Source organism: Blennius ocellaris (assembly GCF_963422515.1).
Source record: "Blennius ocellaris genome assembly, chromosome: 20".
NCBI classification, from domain to species: Eukaryota; Metazoa; Chordata; class Actinopteri; order Blenniiformes; family Blenniidae; genus Blennius; species Blennius ocellaris.
Window position 1 is genome coordinate 10,250,429 of NC_137669.1, and position 23,936 is coordinate 10,274,364.

At 43.6% G+C, this 23,936-nt stretch overlaps 1 protein-coding gene across 2 annotated transcripts in view; it reads right to left on the bottom strand.

The window, feature by feature from the left end:
* Positions 1–20,631, bottom strand: part of col8a2 (collagen, type VIII, alpha 2) — a 42,241-nt gene extending 21,610 nt beyond the window's left edge. The window contains exons 1-2 of one of the 2 annotated variants that reach the window (XM_080515772.1): positions 20,522–20,631; positions 19,776–19,998 (exon numbers count right to left, since the gene is read on the bottom strand). The gene's annotated coding sequence lies outside the window, so the exon portion shown is untranslated. Of the gene's footprint in view, positions 1–19,775 lie in introns of both variants that reach the window. The other variant, XM_080515771.1, reaches the window with a different exon arrangement.
* Between the last annotated feature and the right edge of the window lie 3,305 nt (positions 20,632–23,936).

Below are 23,936 nucleotides of genomic sequence, written 5' to 3' on the forward strand. Positions count from 1 at the left end.
AATTTGCTTCTTGTTTTTGACCAATCATTTCTAAATAGTTACAGGTCTGCACAACAATGGTCCAAAGGGTCACAGCATAATGATCCTCATCTGTCAAGCAGTGTGCTTTATTGTGTCTGTTCGGCTGAATTCAAGTGAATTAGGGACTTAAGAAGAACGTGCAGCGAATTGGATGATGGAGTGTGGGAGGTAAGAAGAAAGTAGAAGAAGAGGAAGGATAAATCAGCCCAATCATGAGAGAGGACAGGAGAAACGTGCCCCTTGGCTGCAGGGGTTAACTCAATGTTTCCTTCTAAAAAAAAAAACTTAAAGCAGATGGGAAAAAAAGAACACGTTTTTTTCTACTTTCTCTCTCTGTCTGACTCCATCGCTCCCTCTCCGATACTGTTTGTCCCTGTGACCTTCCCCTCCTGCGCTGTCAACACCCCTCCACTCTCTTGACACTAATCGCTATCTGGGTGACTCCCTGTTCAGTTCCCCTTTGGGTGATTGATTACATCGGGGCTCCTTTTTATATTAAAACCAGATCTCCTCATTCCTCCACTCTTATCTCCTCGGCCCAGTCATCAGGAGGTGATCAGAGATGCACACAGGAATGTTCCAGTCGCTGCGAGACGAGACATGATGACGAAGATCAAAGGCGGCGTCAGTCCACATTGTCAGTCTGGGACAGTCAGGGAGGATGGAAAGCTTGCCATATGACAATTCAGCACACTTATGCAATTTAGATGTAACTTCTATTGTTTGTATAAGATCTGATGGCTCTGTTGGCGTCACAGTATACAAAGGCCGATTGACTTCAGCACAAAAAGGTACTTTTTGCACAGCTGTTAGTGGATAAAAAAAAAGAAAAATATGAATTAAGTTAATAGTTAATGGTCTGTTAATGGGTCTGGTCTGTTTCTCTGAATGTCAAGCATGTGCACTGTTCGCTAGGAAGAGAGAGGGGGGAAAAAAACAAATTAAAAACAACAAAAATTCGGATAATTGTGTAGTGGTGAATGAACGCCATTTCCTCGTTCACCTGCCTCATGGAATTCCTGCAGTTCTGCCAAGAACCAATAAAATGCCACATCCAACTTTTGCGTGGCCAGACACAATAATAACCCTCTCATTTTACATTATGTAGCAAATGGTTGAAATTAAGTGGCAATAATGAAATGCTCAAGACACATTTTCTTTGTTTTTGAATGGTGGGATCTGTGCTCGGGGCTTTAATCAGATTATATCGGTGTTTGGAGCCCAGTTTGGGAGGTTGTGATAAGGTGGACGGAGGCTACATCAGTCCACATGCATCTAATGGTTCATTAAAGGGTGATTCTCAAGATCAGATATGTGTTTATCTCAGATCTGGCAGCCAGAAGGACTGGACATTCTTGAGAGTCTGGAGTTGGTTTAGATTGATGGGCCCTCGCTTAGATAATCACAAGACCAAAGGAGGGCTGAAGCAGCTTCTTTGTCTCCACTTGGCAGCTGGGTGGGACAGGAGGATTGGTGGGAGGAATATGAGAGTTAGAAAGGAATAAAACTTACACCACAGACAAGAGAATGAGACACATCCTTGGATGTGGGAGTAGCAGCAGGGGAGAGCGGCGAAATGCTGGGAGGCAGTGCAGGGCAGACTACTGAAACGGAGCCCATCCAAAACAAATAAATCAAAACAGAAACGGGCAATGTTGTCTTTATAGGCGGCACAAGGTGCACATGTTCTGTAGAAAACAACGGAGGCCTTTAAAACATCTGGATTGTGGACACGCTGCTCTATGTAAAGTTTACAAGTTTTCTCCAGTGTTGAATTTATACTGTGTACTAATGGTCTGATCACTTTGCCTGAAGCAGGTTGGTAATTTATACAGTTTTTATTTAATTTTATTTCTATAATGCATGTGACCTTAGTCCTCGGCCGCAAAAAAAGAAGCACACACAAAAGTTAGAAAGTATAAATATGCATTTACAGTGCCTAAAAGTCCTTTAGGAATAAATTAGCAGAGTTTAACAAAGACGACTCGAAAGAAATGTAATAGTTCTTGCTGCCCCCTCGTGGCCATTAAACTTCAACTATACTGTATATCAAAAAAATATAAAGAATTTAAAATAAATAAAAAAGCTCAGTTATAATGTGTTCATTCAAACACAATACCTCCTCTGTGTAGTATGACATGAAAACAGTCCAATGCGTAAGAGGTACACCTTCATGAAGTCATATTCAGGCCTCCAAATGAATGAGACCTTGCCACGACATGTTATTTCTCCAAACAAACCAAAATGACCCACTCGCAAGACGGATGAAAAGGGGATTTGAGCGAGAAGTGGGTGTTGAGTGGCATCTTCCACCAAGTTTGTTTGCATGCTGTCAACTGGCAAACAAGTGCGGTCAGACTCATCGACACCGGGGAGAGTGAGTCAGGTGAAGTGGACTGTGCGATCGTGCTCTGCTCTGGCAGATGCCTCCATACCTACGTGCAAGTGTGAGAGTGAGATCATAGATGAGAAAATGTGGCACTTCCTTCGGGATACACCCTTGTTAATGATCTGTCAAACTTAACACACAGCAGACTTTATGTTCTGTTAAACACCTGACACTTTAACGGAGGCGCAAAACAGCTGAATCAGGCTTTCGGTGGTTTTTCTGACATTTTCACGATTTCATGCCGAATTAGGACTGAAGTAGGGCTGCAGAGAAAGACAGCAGACACGTCGAGCCGAGGCCTTTTTTTGACTGTCACAGCAGAAAATATAATCACAGACCCATTTGGAATTGTGGGACAGCTTCCATCGAGCGCAACAAAGTCCAGACGGACTTTCAGCCTTTGACACAGCAGCAGCTTCACAGGAAGGACACTGAAGAAAAGAGGAAAGTGAGGCAGACAAAGAGGAAAAGCTGCTGACGTTATGACAGAGAGCAGGTTGCTGCGGGAAACCTCAGCTGCCTCATCCACTGTGGTCTGTGGAAATAAAAAGCTCCATACCGTTTGATCTCCCGACTTGAATATGTCTCTTAGCTTCATGAAAAAAAACCCCCAAAAGAAAACACAACCTTGGAAGCCATATTCCTCAATTATTTCCCCTATTACTTTCCCCTACTTTCTACCTCTCCCCTCTTTTCTTCCTGCCAGTCCTCCCACATTAGCAATCCTGTCTTTGATATCAAAGTGGAGTAGAGATTAAAGTCTGGGTGAGAGGGAGAAGTTGTGGCGGTCCGACACTATTCGGGGGCTTGATCCAGCGAGTTATTCGCCCTCTGTCTTCCCACTACGAGCTTGATTCAAGTGAGTGAGGAAACAAAGAGGAGGCTTATGGTACCTCCAAGATGACGTACCAGCTTTACATCTCAAATATATCCATTAATCCAAAATCCTACATTTCTCTCTAATTTTCGACCCCACAAATCTATGAAGGAAACTGTGAACTACGAATGGGCAGAATGTGACTCAGCAGCCCTGCAAAAAGCAACAGTTTCTTTCTTTTTGAGCCTTCAGCCTGCTCTCATTCTTCACTTTTATCAACCCACCATCTGACCACCAGCTAAGCACCTGTCAGTCAAAAGCTACCGGACCATCACTGCCTCGCAGCTTCCAGCTGTGCATGCACTGTGGCCCGCGCTGACCTCGGAAATGTAACCAATTATGAGGTACTTGGCGTGTTCAGCGGGTCAAATCTCATGTCAGCCACTTTCCAGGAACATGTTTGTTTCCCTTGTCACTCAGAGGACTTGTGTCATTTCTTACAATCTTAAACTTTTATGAAATTTCACCAAGATGTGTCTAAAATCAGAAGTAAACATATGTTTCTGATCATTTCCTTTCTAAGTCTTTGATTGACTTGTTTCACTGAGACCAAAAATAGATGCATTAATCAAAGGAAGTCTCTTTGGATTTGTGTTTATAGAATCTCCCACTGACTAACTGCTGTCAATCATGTCTTCAGTTTCATGCATTTTGTTCTTTTCAGTGGTCTTACCCTAATTGGAGACAGGATTTGGGAAAGCTGAATCACAAACATGCTGCCGAATGCCACGGCATGTGCTGATGGTTGTCTGTCATGGTAGCACATCTGTAAAAGCCCCATCTCTGACCACACCGAACAAGTTGTATGAACAGATTGACAACAGTTTCTCCTCATTACTAAGGCTAGGGGAAGCAAAGGGGATCAAGAAAACCCAGCCAGAAGAAGAATAAAATCCCATGTCTACAAAATATAATCTATTAACGTTAGTTGTTAGACGTCTTTCACATTGACAGAACTTGACAATTAAAGAATATTACTCAAAACATAGTAAGACAAATTAAGAAGGTTTTTATGTACTAAAGCTACGAGCAGAATATAAACTACAGCTACTTTACCCATGATGCATCAGGGTACAACGGTGGTGATTTCTTTGGAAAATTGTACATTTTAACCCAACAATAAACTTGAAGCAAGTTGTTCATGCAGAGTGGGATTACTGTTTGTTGCAACATTGACAAAACTGATCACTGAAGCATGTATGAAACATGGTAATGACACATGAAAATGTTGAATTCACTACAAGGCCATTTGTGCAGGATGAATAAAAACAACAAAACAAATAAAACGCGTAAACTGGGATCTGGAAATAACCACAAGAGAATCTAAGTTGAGATGGTGTGTTTGTGCAAACCTTTAGATCTGTGAAAGCCAAGAGACAGGACAGTACTCTGAAGTTTATCCTCTGGATACCTTGGATAAATGTTTCAAATGCTCGGTATAATCCATCTAGAAGTCTCTCCAGCAAGGATCAGCATTTGGACAACTTGAAGCATGCGCTTAAAATAAAACAAAGCAATCAAAGGGCTATCTTCAGAATAAGTAGTATATCACTTGAATATTTCATCCTACATTGGTAGATATTTAGAAACAAAAAAAGAAGGTAATCTGGAACACATGCATTTTGCTTAATCGTGACAACTCAGTCCACACTCACAAAAGGCAAAGGCAGCATCATTATTCGTGATAACTACTGCCATCACTCAATTCGAACAAAGGGGGCAACAGGGAGAGTGTTTACATCAGTGTAAAGCCTATCTTAATCCCCTAATGTGACCAGGCCCATTTCCACACCGCATTCTGACCTTATAAAACCTTTAGGCATATAGCAGTTGTGAAAAACAGAGAGAAAAAAAGTTTTAGGGAGAAAACCCACACATTTTTAAAGAGATTCAATTGGCAATAAAATGTTTCATGCACATAAACAACACATGCTGCAAAATCCCAAATGTAGTTTTTCTTTTAGGATATTTATGCTTTTGTATAACAGTGACAATATGCTGACATTGGACAATCGATGTATATATACGTGGTTTCCACATGGACATGGCGTCATCATTAATTTAAAGCACTCTAAAACTGGCTCTGTAACAGCAACAGAATTTCTGTAAACTGTGTTTTCTTCTGTCAGATCAGCAACTATGTATATTTGCCACATTTCTTAGAGAAACAGGAACCGAGGAGATCAGCTTCTGGGAGACTCTGCTGAAGATATTATCTTGTTCCTGAAAACTGCCGTTTAATGGAAATCCTAGGCCTTGGCCAAACTACACGCCTGTCTTTAGGTATGAACCTCCAAATGTGCCACGCTCCCTTTTCCCCCTCTCTCATTCCACTAAATATTTTCATAGGACATCTGACTTCTGTGGCTTGCTATTAGTTCCACAGGTGTGGAGAGACAAACTCCATTAAAACACCCTGGGACATTCCGCCACTGCACTTGCCATGGGCTCAATACATGCCATACCTTCTCCCCCTTCCATGTCATGCACTAATCCTCATGCTTTTTCAATAACTGCTCATTCTGTGACTCCCTGAATACAGTCAGTCACCAGATGTCCAAATAATATCAGTTTTATGGTTGAAGTCCTTGATTTCTGCTGTATGAACACGTGTCTGTGTGTGTCTGTGTGTGTATGTGCAAGTGAGTATGTTTATTGCCACAGTAGCTGGAAATATGCACCCAGTCTTCTTGACTGTGATCTGTTGTTGTTTTAAGCCCCTTGGAGGTCTCTGTATCACTCCCAGTCACGCGGGCACGAGATCCCAAACTGCAACCAGATGGAAGGCTTCTGCCATTGTCTTTCAGTTTAGTACTACATCCCAGTGGGCAACACGTAAGGGAGGGAAATGTGGACGTACATCATCAACCAAAGCTAGACAACACCTGAGAGGGAATGTGGCGCACAGTGAAAACACCTCACACTTCTCTTCTGGCTGTATTTTTCCTGCCATCTGTTTATGTGTCTCTCTAATTTTCTCCGACAAAACGTCTTCGTCTTATTTTCGCACTTACAGACAGTGCTCACGATGTCAAAGTAGTGAACAATCTCGTAAGAATAAAGGCCAACACACAGAGATGTGCTGGTCCATGCAGAGCTGGAGGAGTGGCTGCAGCTTGCACTTGACCCTGCATTGACTCTTAAGTCCCGCGTATGTAAATTGCCCACAAAACCTCTCCTTCCTTTCAAATCACTCATCCGCCGCTGGGAAAGCATAACGCCGGGCCCTGTCTGACGCGTCTCCTTAGCACCACTGTGTATGGTTTGGAAGGCAACATGTTTACTTTGGTTTGGAGAGGTAGGACTGAAAACCCCCAACACTGCCCATATGCATGTGTGTGTATATGCACGCCTGTGTGTGAATTAGATGGGAACAGGAGACGTCGACTCGTATTCAAACCGTGACAAGAAGAAAACGAAAGTGCATTAGAGGTGCAGGTGATGCCTGTCCAAGAGGATGGTTCTCTTTCAAACAAGTCTGCCATACAGGCAGAACAGCTTTTGAAAAGTCTGAGCTTTAAGATTTATGTGAAACTGGACTGTACGTTGGCATAGAGATGCATATACTTATACATGCCAACGTAAACATAATGACCATTTGTGACACTTATTTAAAATGTTAGAGTAAAAATCAAGTAGCTATTAGAAAAAAATGTTCACTGAGCCAGTTTTTAACCTTTGAAAAGCTTGTTAAATAGCGTTAGGATAAATCAAGACACATTGTGACTCAACAGGATCCATCAATGTCTGTAGTGGTAATCCATTCTGCTTTATTGGTATGTTATTGCCCTCTATCATTTCAAACCAATTCTCAAGAGGCAGGCACTTCTTACATTATACACTCTCTCTGTTGGCATTTGGACTGTCACATCAGTATATATCATTTTATATCTAGAAAAAGACTACATCCAGTTCAGCATACGTGACTAAAAAGCTTAACTTTCCTCATTACACACCTGATACAATGGAGGTAGAATGATGTGCAGAGCTGAAAATGGCCTGTCATCATTGCTACCCATAAGGATCAAGATCTTTGTCTGTAGATGGTTTGGGGGAAAAGCCAGGTGAGGTCTCACCAGGCCCTCGTGTGTCTTTGGCCCAATAAGTGGATTCATTTTCAAGCAATATGAGTCGTAATTTTGCTGACCATTTTCCTGAGAATCCTTTTTAATAACTTGCGGTTCAGGAGACTGTAAAATCACTCCATGTCAACAAGCTGAATCCGCAGCGAGGACATAAGTGGACAGCTTTGGAATAAAAGTCAAAGTAGGAGGGAAATTTGGTCTGTTTTTTTCTTTTCTTTGTTTGTTTTTTGTTTTTTGAGTTTTGTCTAATAAGGGAAAAAAATCAGCAGATTTTCCAGTTAAGCCCATCGAGTCGAAACTGAGTGAACCCTCAATATTTGATAACTGCACAGAGTTTTAGGCAAAGCTATCCAAATCTCTGCAAATGAGACGAAAATTATTGACATGGTGGGATTAATGCTTAAGCTAAGTGAGGAGATATGGTCTGGTAATTCACGTGAATTTGACTGAGAGTATTAACATGAAAAATGAGAAACAAAGATGAAGACAAAACAAAGATTAAGGCACTAAAATAAAGAGGGATGCAAGACAAAGAGCCAAAGAGCAGGGGTTATCCAACATCCCCATCGCCCTGCTCCATATTTGCACTCTTTTGGCTTTGCGAACACTGGCCAGGATCGCATGGTATGAGAGAGCTGTGTTTAGACGGCTTTTCACAGCTCCACAGTTGAGAACAGTGCAAATAGATGTAATGCCAAAATAACAGTCGTCGGAATGCAACGATGCATATGTGGTTGTTGGCCTTGGATGGATACTTCAGGTCATGAGACAGACAGAAACCCCCACCCTCAACTCCCCTTCTACACGTTGATCTGTCACATTTTTTGGAGGACAGTTGTCTGGAATGGGAGTCGCGGCAGGCTCTGGCTTATCAGTTATACATATCGACTTATGTAAATAAGTATCGGCTCTTTCAAAAGGTAGCCGAGTGCAACCGGGCGGAACATCTTGTGAAACCTCTCCTGGCAAAAGCCTACCCACAAGTGGTTGGTATTTGGAGGCTGTGAGCAAAGTTGCATCATGGCCCGAAGCCCACAGAAGAACAGTGGTGAGAAAAATCACACATTTTTGGTATGAGAAGAGCTAAATTTAATACTGATAAACTTGGCGAGTGTGCAAAGCCTTCGCACCTTCCTGCAATCACTAAATCTTTTTCCCAGACTGGTGAACTTGCCTCCCGCTCGCAGTGAAAAGCTGAGGGTGACATGAAAAAGATTCAAAGAGCAGACTTAAAAACAAACATTGTCTGACTCACTTTTCCTGCCCCCCCCCTCTCCACTACTGCTTCACCCCAAGCCTGCCCATGCCATAACTTTCTCTCCCTCTGTCTCCCCTGGACAAGGTATTATAACGGCTGCGGTTTTTTATTGGAATGACTTAAATGGCTCTTAAAATGCTGCTTGAATGATGGGTGCTGGTATCTGGTCTGTCTTTTCTGTGTATGTGCGTGTATGTGTGTGTGTCTGTGTGTTTATGCGTGAGTGTATCCGTGCTCCAGACTCGGTTTCCATCAGAGATGCCAAATTTCTTTCACCCACCCACCCACCCATCTCCTTTCAGTCCTCGGCCCCCGCTCCTTGATACTCACCACATCTCCCACAGTGGTCACACTCATTTTTTGCTTGTGCCCCCCCCCCTCCCCCCTCCCCCTGCCTTGGCTTATTTATCCACACTGTGGGGAAAAAACACAATTGCACTCTTACACTCATAAGGTAATGGCTATAATTTTCTTATCGACCGAGCACAGATGTGTGAATAAATAGTGTCTAGACTGATAGTGGGGACAAAAATCTTACCATCTGTGTTCAGAACTGGTTCCCCAACAAATCACGAGTTGATCAGATGATATTGTCAGCTCCCAAACACAGTTCATTACTTTGCCTGTCTGTGCCGTCTGTATCTTCGTCATATATGCTTCCACCCACTGGAGAGGCTTTGCGTTACTGCTTAAGCGCTCCTTGTTGCAGACACATTCACTGAAAGTGATTGCAGACACATTCCAGACGCCCTCCAAGGAGTGAGTGATTCTCCACTGGAGAATCATAGACCAACAAGTGTAGTACATAGGATGAAGTGCATCTGGGGTTACAGATGAGACAACTGTGTCTCTCTCGCCTCTCTGTGATTTTGAATATGTGCAGCAGCAGAGTCTGTGCTGCCTACATGGGATAAGTTGTTAAAAGTATTTCTTTTGCAAATGATGGGCAAAGACAAGCGTGTCGTCAAGCCGCCTCTTGACAATACACAGACAGGGCAAGTCTTCAAAACTACTAAAAGAAAATCCACATGGACTAAACTGAACTGAATCCTCCAACAGGCAGAGACTGTGGATATGTTGTTGTGTCTGGTGAGCCTGACAACTATTTGGACAATTTTGGGAACTGGCAGTATTTCAACTACTGCTCCGCCACGCCTCCCCCCACCCCCCTCCGTTGCCACCTCCTCTCTGAATAATCGCATTGCAAGCAGTGCCGGGACAAAAGCAGGACAAGTGTCACATGGAGAAGATTAGCAGATTAATGGATGTGGACTCAGTGGAGTGCGCTCCCTAATGTTGGTCTCCTGTTTGTTTCATCGACAAATTCCAGTGGTGATCAAGTTCCCCCCTCGGTCAGCTGTGGAGTCATTCCTTAACATTATAACTGTATTAAGAAGGTTTATGGATGTGGGAATAAAAAATTCCTTCAAGTATTATGGGGGTATATATTCAAGAGTTTTATCCCAAGAGCAATACTATAACTCCATCGATACATGCATCTTGTATCCTGCTTTATCCAGCTTAGAGTTGTGGAGTGCTGCCATGAAGACGGAGACAAAGACAGACAGCCACACAGCTTCATGCAATTCAGAGCCACCAATTATAGTCAGCTGAGATCATCTCCAGTGTCCCCAACAACCCTGAACTGGATAAAGCCAGAAAGAAGATAGTTGGTGGCTTTATTCCTTTCCTGTGTACGTAACAGCAATATTTTGGGAATTTGTACAAACTACAGTATGGTTTGTGAAAATATAACTGCTGTTTGATATTGATACACATTAGAGAGAAGAAACCACCTCTGTTACTATTAGTCATTGTACAGTAGCGTCATCTGGTACAACCCAAGAGGTATTTGTATTTCATACAGAGCTCTGGAATAATATTATCTGACTCTCATCACTTTTTTCGCACTGGGAGATACCTGTCGACAAGCGAAACTCCAGAGAAAGCAGCAAGACATTTTTGATCAACAGAATTATGCACAGGAATAGAAAGAGACCATGAGACAGGGTAAAATGTTCAAAAAACCTGTTTTTTGGATCTCACGCACGCACGCACGCACGCACGCACGCACGCACGCACGCACACACACACACACACACACACACACACACACACACACACACACACACACATACAGTATATAGCCCCCACAGGCAAAAAACCTTCAATTCATTAGGGCACTGTTAGTGTATACTGTGCTGACTTGGAGAAGATCTATGCACATTCCCCTCAAGTGTTGAAGGGATCTGGATTTGTCATTGTGTCCACACGAGTGTAGATGGCTGTTGTGCATTCCTCTGCTTCGTTACACCTGGCTTCTCTGGGCTGGACCTCCTCAGCATCCCCGAAGACGACATGTCTTGACTGATTCACAGAGAGAAAACTGCACAGGTCCATGCTTTTCCTTATGGTGTTTTCATCTTATTGCTATTTCACCCTGAGGGAGTTTTTTTGTTGCTCTTAAGGCATGACTCCATACATTGTTGAGACAAAAGATTAACAATAAAGACAAGATGTTTTGTTTCGGGAAACGCTTCAATTCCTGGTTGGCTCCATATCTTTTGAAGGCAATACCTGGATGACATCCAGCATAGACAAATAGTCATTCTTGTGTAATGATGTTGTATTTACCACTGATTCTGCAGAGGTGACATTACGTATTCAGTTATAGTAAGCCCAACTTTCTGAAATGCGTAGGAGGTCATACATTGCTAGAAAATATGTAACCTGCACTCACTGCAGCTCTGGATTTTACTAAACTGTATTATTTTTTGAATTGGTGTTGATTCACCAAGCAGTACGGAAACAGACCGGATTGGAGACGAGGGCTATGTACAATAACTGTTGCTCCTCAAAAGAACAGTACAAAGGAGCAGATTGAAAATGCTGGAGATCCCCAGACTGCAGTGGAACTGTAATTCCAATTAAAATATCTCTGTGGTTTTGTCACTATGAGTGCTCCCTCTCATACAACACATCATCATATCAATTGTGAGGAAAAACAAGATCTCCGTGCAGCTCTGCTGGATTAAACAGACACTTCCTTCCAAAAATCTAACCCTAAACAAGTGTCTCCGCTGACTATCTACTTCCAACATTTGGTTTGAATCAGCATGGAGTCATACAGCAGGGACCAAGCATTTAGGAGACATCCTCTCAGTCTAACAATCTGCTCTGGCAGGCCATGCCTGCATCCTCCTCCTCTTCCTCCTCCTCCACCTCCTTGTTATCCCTCCTTCTTCCTTCCAGACAATGAGGGATACAGAACATGCCTCAGCTCAATGATGGAAGACAGTGACTGGAGTGGAATGAATGGATTCTGTATCGCAGAACGAAATGAAAAATGACTTTGTTGCTGAACATAGTCCAGACGACAACGGCAGCAGTGATTCACATGCATGTATATTTTAAATCTTCCGAAACTGGCTAGATTTGAGCTTCCATAGCAGATTAATAGCAGGGAAAGTTTAGCTGATTGCAGGAGTTCCGGGGTATTACTGCGCTCATCACTAAACATGAGGAATGAGCAGACAGGGTAAACAAATATTGGAGTAGTAAAGAGGTTGCAGCAAGATGAAGCAGAGTAATACATAGAGGATTGATCTGTGTCTGGGGACAAACACACTGGCCCTGCCTGTTTCTGTTGACACTGATTCCAAGATCAAAGACACCACATGCTGCAAAATGGAGCTTATTTTCCCATTCATGTTTCTTTCACCTTCACAATGCATGCGTCGTCATCCCCTCTTCCCCAACTCTTGCTGATGTTTTCCATATCCCTATCACACTTTCACCACATGTCAGGAAGCCTACGGTTGGTGCGGTTTCTGCCCAGCATTGGGAGCGAGCCAGCTATGGCTCCACTGGGCTGGTTGTCGGTTCGGGTTGCGGAGGGGGCCGGGGCCCACCATTAAAAAATGACCACTTCTCTGGTTCAAATTAGTAATGAAGCAACTCTGCTGGCTTGCAGGGGAAAGAACCAAAAAAAGAAGTGGGGAGCAAGGCAGAGTGAGAGGGTGTATAGCCATCTGCAAACCACATGAAAGGGAGCAGTAATTGAGTCAAAGCCCTACCTAATTAAGTATTATGTTGGTTGGCCAAAGACCATCCTCCCAGAAGTGATTTTTCTTCCGTTGTGTTCATGGTCCAAACAATCACAGACATGCATGGTAAGCATCAGGTAGATGATGTTTTATTTCCACCAACTTATTCTGCATGCTATCATCTGTTCAACATCCAGGTTTTAGCTGAGGTCATGTCCATTGCTGAACTCTCCAAGACTTAAATAGGATTGTTAAACTTTGTGTAACTTTATGCAACAGCAGCTGTGCTTTAATTTCAGCATTATACCACTATAGATGAATCTACTTGAACTGGTTATTGTAATTGAGCTGCAGGGATACATGTAAATGTCATCAGTCTCATGACAGTGCTCTGAAAACCTATTTTCTGAGTAGGTTTTTTTTTCCACACCCGCTTGCATGCTTACTTGCTTTACCTACTTAAGTTCACATTGACAGACAAAACTAAGCAAATGGGGAGGAAAACGGACAAGGCTGTCATGCAATTAGTCTTTTGTTTATTTATCTTAGTCTTCACTCTACAGCATCTCAAATATTCCCCATGAAACTCTAAACCACATGTATCCTTCCTAAATGGCCGGCTGCGCAATAACCCTTCCTGTAAGCATGAAACACAGTAATTCTTCCTCAACGGCTTCTTTGAGCACAGAGGAAAGCTGCCAAACTGCATCGCCTCTGCTGTCTAGCTCAAAGAAAGCGTGCATATACTGTGGGGATAAACACAAACAGGGGTACTGTCGCGAGGAGCGTGTAACCACACACAATGTGGAGTGTGCTCGTGTAGAGGAAGACTCACACTGTAGTCACCTCAAACAAGTTGGAATGAACACAAAGTCGTTTTTTTCATTTTATCATTTTTCACTACTTTGCTGCTGATTACAGGAAATGATTAAGACAAAAGCCTTGAAGGGCTGGTTGTGCTGTATGCGGCGTAAAGCTTCTGAGCGATCCATTATGAAACACATGTTGCTCAATGGGCTCAAAACCTGTACAGAAAGGATTAGGTCTCTAAGCCAGGGTCAGTTAAATATAAAGTCTGGGTGAAAAGTACCCTGCACTGAACAATCGTGGGATACTGCAACAGTTCAAGCAAAATTTGTGTTTTTTGTCATATTTGGATTTTCAAATTGCTGTCCACATATGGGATTGGAGCCATGGTAAATATATAGCAAAGTAGGCAAACACTGTGTGAACCACTAGGGGTGTCACTTGCGCTCTTGAGATGCATAATACAGTATGACATTACCACATTTCCAGCAGAAACAACTAAAAGCTCATGGTGGTCCTTTGCAGGGGATAAAGCGCCTTAAATCCATCGTTTTGGGGCAACCCTGCGAGCCAAGCCAAATTTGAGGTGTTTATCTAGGCAGAAGCTGGCAACAGCTGCCAGTTTGTTTAAGGCAGGGAAGAAAGAGGGCTAGCAGATGTGTGTGGCTATGTAATGGGCAATTACGGTCACCTGCTTGTGAAAAGACAGCAGAAACACTGACAGCCTAATGTGTTATCATATCATGGTTTTAAAAAAAAAAAGAAAAAAGAAAAGCATTTGCCTTTATGAAGATTTGTAAAATTCAAAAGGAGTATTTTCCAATCTATTTTTGCAACTTTCATTTTTGCAAAAAAAAAAAAAAGAAAAGAAAAGAAAAGAAATACAGACCAATAACTCTTGAAGTGCTTTCTGGACTACAGCAACAATTGACTGAACAACTGAACAATGTTATACGTCAATGTATTCTTGCAAGAGCTGCGACCATGTTGTAATGTTTAAGATTTGGTTTGGTTAGTCTGAGTGAAACGAGTGATCATGGTGATGTCACAACAAGGAGATGCTGTTGGTATCCTTTGCTCCTAACTCTTCATGAATATGACCATAGATTGGTTTGTCAAAGGGTATTTGCTTGAATCGCTGGTGATTCCGTCTCACTTGGAGGACCAGTCACTTTTTAATGGACTTCTATGGTGAAAAGAAACAAGATATTACAAGCTGAACTATGAGGTAACTGTGGGAACATTGTTGATGAATGGCAGATATGAACGTGTTGTCTACTACTGAATAGCCGGAAGAAAAGATACATGTGCCATTTAGTAGGCTACGGATCCATTTCCTTCTCCAGAAAATCTGGCTCCATGAAATAAAATGCTTTTTATTATTCTGCTCCAAGGGGATCATAACACCACAATAACCCCAGTCTCTTTTCTCTTTTTTTTCTTTTACGAACACCTACGCACACGTCTAAATCAAGCTCAGACTGAACAAAAACAAAGTCTGGAGCTTTTCAAATAGTCTCAGAAGAGCTGTTTCCAACCCTTTCTCACTATTTACCCATCAGAGAGAGATATATCCATCCTGCATCTGAAGTGAAATAATAAAAAATAAACAGTTGGCTTGGGAGAGTATGTCGGTAACAAGATGAAAAGGAGGATAATGTAAGTTTTATATTAAAGAGTTGACCCCTGTTAAGAGTTGGCCCAGCGTCCCTCTTCTGGAAGTCCCAAACAAAACTGCTGCCAGACGGTGAACTGAGGGGCAATGACTGAGAGGTAGCTGACTCAAAAAAAAAAGAAAAGAAATCCAAAGGCAAATAAACCTATCCATATGCACTGTGCACACGTGCTCATTTGTACTAACTATCAGAACATACAAACACATGCGCTACACAGCTAGCCAAACATCAAGCAATCACCAGTTGGCTTCACACAGTGATATGGACCCCCACCCCCTCTTCTCTTTATAAAACTGAGAATGCTGTGTGGGTAAGTCATTCTCCTCGGGACATGCGGGGAAACTCTTGTTTTCTTCCACCCTGAGTAGATCCAGGGAAAACTCAGCTACAGCAGATCGCATCCCACTACCAGGAACAGTTGTTTTGTTGGATGAGCACCGAGGCATTCATTCCTGTTTGTTCCTGCTGGATCGTCTTCAAAAACATAAGCTTCCCTCACAGAGAAAAAAACCCCAAAAAACTCAAACAGACCTTTGGAAAAATATAGATCTGACTCCAGGAAGTATTGCTCAAAACACGTTTTGTCCATGGCTTACTTACTGCGTTTGATTCAGGCCTCGGTGACTAAAAGCAATGTTTGGCGTTGGAGACCAAGGCTGCTTCACCACAGGGGCTTTTAGTTTGAGTCCAGTAAAGAACTGGGCCTTGATTCAAAAGAATTTGTAGCCTACACCAAAGAAAAAAAAAATTAAATGAAAGAGAGGGGGAAGCAGGGGCAACTGGAAGAGAGTCAAGAGGCAAGATGTTTGAAGGAAAATGTGACATCGAACTGATGACCCCTTGCTGCTCCCGCCACCAGTTCACTGCTGCTTCTGTTTAGCTGAGCCTGTGATAACTTCCCTCTGATAGCCGAGGACGACATGTTGTCACTCGGAGCCCTTCGGAGAGAAAACCGTCGCTGACAGAGTCAATGGGAGGCGGAGAAAAAATAACAAGAGGCGTCTGCCAAGCCTCCCCACTGCTCGCTCTCCCTGTCTCTCTCTTTCCCCGTCCCCTTGTTGTTGCCAGGCCTATGGAAAAACTTCCTCTGGTCCAGACACGGTTATGAGAGAATGAGAGCGCAAGTGGGAGAGTGATACGCAGAGATGAAGGGGAAAAAGCAAAGGGATCAGTGACTGATGGTGAAAAATAAATATGTCAAGCTGCCAAAACTGTAATCAGAAAACAAAACCAGAGTTAAGAAAAAGATTTACTGTTCTGTTTCTCTCTCTCTCTCATTGTTCTTGCCTCATCGGGACTTAAGAGCTATAATAATGTCCCTAAATACAAGGCTTGATTTATGTCTTACTGCTCCATCGACTCCGGAGGGCTGTGTGTGTTTGTGCAGATTCACTATCTGCTATATAGCTGACTGATTTCCCCATATATCAGCTGTGTCCAGGCCAAGATGGCTAACAGGGATGTGCAAACAAGCTCAGACAGTGTAAACACACAAGGCAAAAGGAAGTAAAAGGGAGACAAGACGCCTTTTTTTGTAAATGCATCTGAGCGAGAAAATATGTTTGCCTTCGAGTGTCTGTCTCTTTCTCATTCCTCTTTTCACTGAAACAACAAATCCATCCCATTAATCTTGAATATTTTGGTCCAAGCCCTGATTAAGACCAGGGCCTGTATTCAGTTTCCACAACCGTTCGGCGCAATTCTTCATTCAGTATATCAGCAGTACCGGTTAGCATTCCTGAAGATGCATGCTGAAGAGCTTCTGCATTGCGCGCGTGTGAGCGTGTGCATGTGCATATAGGTGTCCTTGCTTTCAAGGAGAGGAGTAAAGGGTGTTCCCCTCAGCCTGAGAATGAGTGGCATTCGCCTTCATTTCCTGCTCGTACTGAAAGTAATAGAGACACATGTGTTCACACACTCTCAAACACAAATACACATGAAAGCATGTGCAAAACCATGCACTTAGGGGCGAGCATACCTTGAAAGTCTGCAGAGAAGAATGGGAGCAATGGGAGTTTGATAAACCATGGAAATATCTGACAATGCGAGATAATCTAAACATTAAAAAGAGTCCCAGTTAAAATATTTCTGTCAGATGTAATAACACTTAACATTGGCCGCTCAAAAATGAGCCAAAACAACAGGCATCTATCATCCTAAGTGCACAGTACCATGTCTTTGACCCTGTGTTTCCCTCTGAGAACTGTCTGCTATTCCGCCCCCTTGTGGTGGCAAAAAAAAGAGAATGCATCACTGTGGTGGTTCCATAAAACCAAATGACAGAGCCCACACTCATAAGTTTTTTGCATAAATGTGGACACCTTTGTCAGTCAAAACGACTAAGATGGGGCTCTTTTACAAGAAGGGTTACAATTTCCGTTGTCCTTGTCGTGCTCCATTTACAAGGATTAGAACAGAAAGCCAAAACTTTGCAAAAACATTTTGATGTTAAAGTAATAATGGGGGGCGGGTGTGGGGGATTCTCAAAAGTCTGAACGTCAACAGGTTCTGGCCGATAAAGTAACTGCAACGGGGCATGAGAAGCGCTGCAACAAACGAGCAAGGAGTTTGGCAGCATGAGCAGCATGGATATGTTCATCTGTTTGAAATGTGTATCTGTGCCTGTGTCTGTGAGGAGAGTTAAATCCATGGAGGTGTTTGCATTGCACAGAGCATAAAGTGTGTGTGTGTGTGTGTGCCCTTGGGTTTCCAGCGTGACTGCTGTTTGCGTGTGTTTAGTCACACTTTGGCACTTTGTATCAAAGGCTTGAATGGGCAGCTGGTGGAACCTGGTTACTGTGGTCGAATAATGTACTCCGCACACAAACACACACTCGACTTGCTCGTAACCACAAACCAAACTGCTTCTGACCAGTTGCCACCCACTGGAGGACAGAGTTCTGCGCAGGTCAACGTTGGCTGGATATGCCATCCCCAATGTTCCAGGAAAGAAAAGGTGTAAATCCTCTCACCTCGAGCTTCCTTAATCACATTTTGGGACATTGACTGGAAACTACGCAGTCTACATAAAGAGACCCGGACTTTATGAGCGACTTTAAACTGTAAAAGCATACGCAGTGGCGAAGTAGTGGTGCACGCTGGCAGCGATGAGGACCTGTGAACTGTCGATGAGGAAAGTTCACGCTTTGGTGCGTATCCCTTCACTCCACTCGCCATGACGATTGTGTAACATACTTTAAAGCTCGCATTCAGTCATCTCAGGACATGCATGTGGGAATGCATGTGAACAAACAAACACACACACACACACACACACACACACACACACACACACACACACACACACACACACACACACACACACACACACACACACACACACACACACACACACACACACACACACACACACACACACACACACACACGTAAACAGTTTTCTTGCTATAAGCCAGTGAAAAAAAGGGATGCTGCCAAAAGTTTGGGGAGTTTAGATCTCCAAACCACTGTCTTTTCCAGACCCCCCCCCCCCCCCCCCCCACACACACACACACACACACACACACACTCCTCTTCCTCTTCCTCTTCCTCTCACTCTACACCTCTCATACCTCCCCCCTCTTTCCTTTGCAAGGAAAGCCTGCTACTGGTGTAGTGAAACACATGTGATCAAAAAAAAAAAAAAAAAAAAAAGTCCTAAATTGTGAAACATTTCAGAGGTTTTGGAAGACTTCTTCTATTTTCCCTGTTATATATTCATTTAGTTTTAACTAATTCCTATCCATCTTTTTTCAGGCCAGTCAGTTGTCAGTGGGTTCTGCTGGATAATCACAGAAAAAGACTCACAACCGTGTGTTTTTTTTTTCTGTTTGCGATGGAGAGATGTCGTTACAAAGGAATGCAGTGTCGCTTGCCAGAGGCGTCACAGTGGATGGACAGAGTGAGGCGACGGGGGGATGAAGGGAAGGGAAGAGAAGAGAAGAGAAGAGAAGAGAAGAGAAGAGAAGAGAAGAGAAGAGAAGAGAAGAGTGATACACACAATCTCATCAGATATGTCACTAAACTGACAGTCTGCGTCATATGAGTAGCAGTTACATTATACACGCATGATGCATCCACATGGTGGACACTCCTGCTATGTTAATAACCTGGCACCAGTCTGCCCCACCCCGATATACACTCACACTGCACACCACTCCCACTTCAACATCAGCAACAAAATTCCCACATGCATGGGTATGAATGCATATATATATATATATATTAAAAAAAAGGAGAATCTAGTCACCATCGTATTTCATTGTGGTGAGGTCTGGATAAATCGTATGACCACTGATGAAACAATGAGAGGACACAGATCTACAGGTTTAATATAAGTCTTGATACTGCGTCTCTGGAGGAGCTGATTGAACAAACTGTGCTGGTTCTTTCTAATCTGGAAGTCGTTATTCTGTGCTCTAGCTTAGGACTGAGAATTATGCAGGTCTCATGACTGAGATATTAAATCCTTTTTTTCTCTCTCTTTTTCTTCTTTTCCTGCTCTCTCCTTCTATTTCTTTTGGCAAAGTTTGCCACACACATGTGATTAAAAAATAAAAAATGTCAAGAGGACACGAGGATGCTGACAGAGGCTTGTGAGGCCAGGTGGGACTCACCTTTCTCTCCGCGGAGCGTTGAGGGGCAGGAGGGGGGTGCGCTGGGCGAGGGTGGGTGGAAGGTGTGCGCTTCAGGTGGGTCTCTCTTCTACCTCCCTCCTTGTTTCAGCCACGCGTGTCTCCCATGGGATTCAAGGGCATCAGATAGTCAGCAAACATTCAGCCAAAACTGAGGAGTGGTGTCCTCCCGGGCAAAGAGCGGGCACTTTGAATGGGTCCAGTGCTGCTCACAAATGTGGGAGGGGGAAGAAAAAAAAACAAAAACACAAAAAGCAAAAACAAAGTTAAAGAAAAAGAATCGTTTCAACTGCAGGTTGAGAAATCTGTCAGTTCAACTTTTATTTTTCTGCCTCCGGCAAAAAATTAAAAAAAAGGTCCATCCGTGTGCTTTTTGGCAGAGAGGGTAAAAGTGAGTGATGGGATGAAAGCGCAAGTGAGCGAAGAGGGAAAAATCCTCTCTGTGCCTTCTTCAAGCTGTCCAGACGTAGGTCTGAGGAGCACCTTCCCAATCTGTGTGCTCTCACTCTCCAGGGTGGAAAGTAGGAGGGAAGGAGCAAGGGAGCAGGACAGAGAGGGAGAGAGAGTTAGTAAAAGTGGAGTGAAACGCAGTCAGTCAGGTCAGTCAGTCAGACAGGCAGGCAGGCAGGCAGGCAGGCAGCAGAGGCAGTGTGATTCCGAGCTCAAGGCTGTGGGTCCAAGCAGGTTGCGCTCCCACTCCCAGGACTTATAACCAAGGGGCTGCGCACCTCGCTGCTGCAATCTCGCTGGTTTACTCGGCGATCCCTCTCCCACTGGCTTATTTTGGGTAAAGACAGACGGGATTGTTGACGGGGTTAACCCCCTTCATACAAAAACCCAAGTGTCTGTGGCTGGCTGCAGTGAGGAAGGAGGGGAGTGGGTGGGGTAGCAGCCGCGTAGAGAGGGGTGGAGTAGGATGAAGAGAAGGAAACTCAAACACATGAGGAGAGGTGTCTTTTCAAACTCAAACGGAAGAAATCCCGCTCCTCTTTATTCTCTACCTTTTAGTGGCATGAAACAATCTCAATCAAAACGTCTCGTCTCTGTTCACTTTGAGGCTCCAAGAAGAAATAATTAATGTTAATATCTGACATAACCCTGAATATGTGTAATACATAAGGGGGCAGTTTACTGTCATTTAAAAATCCGCTAAGGTTTCAGAATAACCATTACACAATCACGCTCTTGTGGGTAATTACTAGCACTCAGCAATAAATTGTATCCATTGAAATGTTGCGGCCATAGCACAGCTATTTGCTACAAGTATCAAATAGACCTTGCGTTCATAATGTGCCAGCGCTTGTCGGGAAAAGGCGTGAATTTGAATCAATTGGAAATTGGACGTGACCCGAGAACTTGGAAGGACCGCAGTCATTCCTTATCATTTACCTGGTAACATCCTACAGAGCCGAGGGTTGCTAAGTCCAGCATACACCCAGCTTTCAGTGTTTCATTGGCAGTTTGCTAACTGGCCCAGTGCGAAGGTAGTGGACCTTGAAGCGCATGCTGTTCTTTGATTCTGATTGGACGTGCTGGAGGAAAGCTGGCCTAGCCTTTTCCTGAAAGACCGACTGGGACCGAGCCACTGGCTGTGTTAGAGATTAGATAGAGGCCATGATTCCAAGAAGATCTCGAAACACCAGGGTGAGAAGGGAAAGAAAGGTGGAATGACTCAAGAACATGTTTTATCTGGTGTTCCCAGTCATTATCATTCAGTCCCTGCAGGGGTCATATTAAAAACTGTCATCTCAGCGGCGTTTAGTGATTCATTTCGTCAATCACGGTCTAATCTCTAGTTCTAAAAAGCTGCCAGTCCTTTTTCTTACTCTCTCGTTCATGTTTATTTATGAAAAGTAAAACATGTCCCTAGACTGTATAATCTCACAGCCATTAGAATCAAAGTTGGGCAGAAATCCGTTTTTCCTTGCATGAGAACATTAAGGGTCTAAGCAAGGGCATATTTAAATTATATCTATTACATATAATGGAACTTGCTGTTTGAAGTTGTCGTTTGGAGCACAGATGGAGTTTTTATGCATTTTATTTGCATTCTTTTGGCAAATTCCAACAATATCAAGACAGCAAAGTGGTTAAACACGCTTTAGAGAAATAAACAATGTGATTAGTTTGATTTCTTTCCTTTTACACACAATTATTAAGGACTGATGAAAGGTCATAAACTCAGTTTTGGCAATTGCGCCATCCAAATCGCCTGAAAAAGTAGGTTGTTCACAACTGGAGTCGACCCTAAATTGAATAATCTTCGAAAAATAAGCAAGAGGCGTCACGTCTGTGAAAGAGCCTCGGTGTAGTTGAGGTTAACTTAATGGGTCTCTGAACATGAAAAGGGTGGAGTGACCAGATGCCCAGCAATGATGTCATCAATGGTAGCCCTGTGTGGTAGTAAGGCCCACCATTCATCCCCCCCTCCCACCCCCAGGTGTGTGTTTCTGCATGACCATGTGTGTGTGTGTGACGTTGTTGAGCACACGCCACCACAAAAAGCAGTGGCTGCCTGTGGCTTGATGAGGCAAAAAGCGATTGGCGGAGGCTCATGTACAAATAAAAGGCAGCCTCCGCCCCTTCCAGTCATGGCTATGCTACAGTTGCAATGAAGAATTCTGCTTGCGGCTACTCAAAAAAAAAAGTCTCAACTCACCCGCTAATTCTTTCACACAACACACATTTCAGCTCACTCATACCCTTTGGTCAGTACACACCCATTGAACCCCCCCCCCCACAAAAAAAACCATTCACCTCAACATGGTACAAAAGTCCCCTCCCACCCACTCGCTTGCTTTTACAAGGTGAAACATTCTTGAGAAGAGGGAAAAAACACCTGGTCGTCATAAGTTTCTCTTTTTTCACTCCACTTTTCCCCTTCGCTCCATTCCATTAGTAAGAGTGAAAACAAACATTGGCCGTTTACTGACTGGAAAACCGTTGCGATGCATCACGCAGGTCCACTTTTCTCTTGATGTTCGTCAAAAGCCCCAAATAAGCTGTGAGAGGCGAGCTGGCGTCACAGATACACTGCACTCCGCACCACACCCAGTGTCACCAAACATAGAGCCACTATGTGTTAACGTATGGGGGTCTGTTCCACCCGAAGGTGGTGTGTTTGGGGTGGGGTGGGTTTGTATGGGGGTGCATTGACCATGGGTGTTCCTTGAGTGGCTTCTGTGAAAGGCAGGAGTGTGTTTGTAGGGTGGAGTTGTTTGTGAGGTTGATTGAGAATATATTTGGGTGACGCGATATGACCTTGTTTGTTGGAGTAAGTGGTCTCGGTCTCTGAGAACAGAGCTGTATGCTGGTGATTGATGCTTCGGCGGTATAAATGCGGTTCTTATCATGTTTAATTTTGTTAACTGTGATAGCATTCTCCGTGCTCGTTTATGTATAATTTACTTTTTCGGGGATAGGCCTCTTTTATTCAAACAAGCTATTGATGTCTAGCAGAGTTTAGAGGTGAAGGGTCATGCAAGGACAGCAGAGGACAGGTGTTCCTCTCTTCCGCCTTGGTTCTTTCTTCATTGCCTTTTTTTTTGGGAATTCTCTATCTGAGTCTCTTTCCCTTGGCGACGACTCAAAAGGGCTGTTTTCTCTCAGGTGATGTGGCTCACCTTTGTCTGGCCAAACCTTACAAAAGAATGCCAGGCATTCACCAGGCTGTATCTGCACAGGGAGGGCAGGGAAAGTTGGTGAGGGTAGGAAGTAAAAGACGGAGGAATGATACAGAATAATAGCTGAAAAATGAAGATACTGTAGGTAGGGAGAGTCCCAGGAGGGACAGAAGAGTATCAGTCTTTTCCTACACTGGATAAAACGTCTGAACTTCATATACATTTTCAACTAGGAAATTCCTCTCCGATGGTCTTGGGACTCTGCCGTGTATTTAGCGGGCACATAGATTGAGAGTGAGTGTGGGTGTGGCAACGTGAGGGTGCAAGAGTTGGAGGACCACTGGGAAAAATGGACGGATACGCGGATGGAGGAGCGGGTAGAGGAGGAGAGCGTTTTTGGCTGGACTCCCCTTGACTTACCTGACGCGTATTGTTCCAGAGCTCAGTTTCCCCCCCAGGTAATGATTTGACGCTTGATAAAAGAGGGGAGGGAGGGGCAGCTGAAGAGAAAAAGGATGAC